This window comes from Olea europaea, unplaced genomic scaffold (assembly GCF_002742605.1).
Source record: "Olea europaea var. sylvestris unplaced genomic scaffold, O_europaea_v1 scaffold44, whole genome shotgun sequence".
Classification (NCBI taxonomy): Eukaryota; Viridiplantae; Streptophyta; class Magnoliopsida; order Lamiales; family Oleaceae; genus Olea; species Olea europaea.
Window position 1 is genome coordinate 838029 of NW_019262707.1, and position 1987 is coordinate 840015.

Below are 1987 nucleotides of genomic sequence, written 5' to 3' on the forward strand. Positions count from 1 at the left end.
TGAAATTTAAACAGTCCAACAGGGTAACGTCAATTGGCAAAGTGTAAACTAAAGTGTACACCATAGTGTACATATAGCAAGGTTCTTACCGATTGGGCTTTGCTATTTGTACATTGATTTTTGACACGATGTTTGACACTTGCATTATTGTCAAGTGTCAATTGGACGGGAAAACTGTTTGAAATTTAAACTATCCTACAGGGTTATGTCACATGGGAAAGTGTAAACTAAAGTGAACACCATTGTGTACATGTAGCTTGGTCCTTGTCGATTGAACTTTGCTATACTACTTGTAAACTGATTTTAGACACATTGTTTGACATTTGCATTGTTGACAATTGTCAATTGGATGGGAAAACTATTTGAAATTTAAAATGTCCAACAGGGTAATGTGATGTTGCAAAGTGTTAACTCAAGTGTACACCATAGAGTACATGTAGCAAGGTTTTTACTGATTGAACTTTGCTATTTATACATTGATTTTTAACATGTTGTTTGACACTTGCGTTGTTGTCAAGTGTCAATTGGATGGATAAATTGTTTGAAGTTTAAACTATCCATTGAGTTAACGTCATGTGGTAAAGTGTAAACTAAATTGTACACCATAGTGTACATGTCTCAAGGTTCTTGTCGATTGAACTTTGCTAATTGTACACTGATTTTTGACACGTTGTTTGACCTTTGCATTGCTGTCTAGTGTCAATTGGGTGGGAAAACTATTTGAAATTTCAACTGTCCAACAAGGAAATGTCAAGTGGCAAACTGTAAATTAAAGTGTACACCATAGTGTACATGTAGCAAGGTTCTTACCGATTGAACCTTGCTATTTCTACAGTGGTTGTTTACACGTTTGACCCTTGCGTTGTTGTAAAGTGTCAATTGGATAGGAAAACTATTTGAAATTTAAAATGTCGAACAGGGTAATGTCACGTTGCAAAGTGAAAACTAAAGTGTGCACCATAGAGTACTTATAGCAAGGTTCTTACCGATTGAACTTTGCTATTTGTACACTAATTTTTGACACGTTGTTTGACACTTGTATTATTGTCAAGTACCAATTCGATGGAAAAACTATTTGAAATTTCAACTGTCCAACCGGGTAATGTCAAGTGATAAAGTGTAAACTAAAGTGTACACCATAGTGTACATGTCGGAAGGTTCTTGCCGATGGAACTTTGCTATTTGTACACTAATTTTTGACACGTTGTTTGACAATTGATTCTTGTCAAGTGTCAATTGGATGGGAAAAGTGCTTGTAATTTAAACCGTCCTACAGGTTAATGTCACATGGCAAAGTGTAAACTAAAGTGTACACCATTGTGTACATGAAGCAAAGTTCTTACCGATTGAACATTGTTATTTATACACTGATTTTTGACACGTTGTTTGACACTTGCATTTCTTACGGATTGAACTTTGCTATTTGTACACAGATTTTTTACACGTTGCTTGACACTTGCATTGCTGTCAAGTGTCAATTGGATGGGAAAACTTTTTGAAATTTAAACTGTCCAACAGGGTAATGTCACGTGGTAAAGTGTAAACTAAAGTGTATACCACAGTGTACGTTTAGCAAGGTTCTTACTGATTGAACTTTACTATTCGTACAATAATTTTTGACACGTTGTTTGACACTTGCATTGTTGTTAAGTGTCACTTCAACGGAAAAACTATTTGAAATTTAAACTGTCCAACAGGGTAATGTCAAGTGACAAAGTGTAAACTAAAGTATACACTATAGTGTACATTTCTCAAGGTTCTGACTGATTGAAAGTTGCTATTTATGCACTGATTTTTGGCATGTTGTTTGACACATGCATTGTTTTCAAGTGTCAATTGGATGGAAAAACTGTTTGAAATTTAAACTGTCCAACAGGGACATGTCACGTGACAAAGTGTAAACTAAAGTGTACACCATAATGTACCTAAAGTAAGGTTCTTAACGATTAAACTTTGCTATTTGTACACTGATTTTCGACAGGTTGTT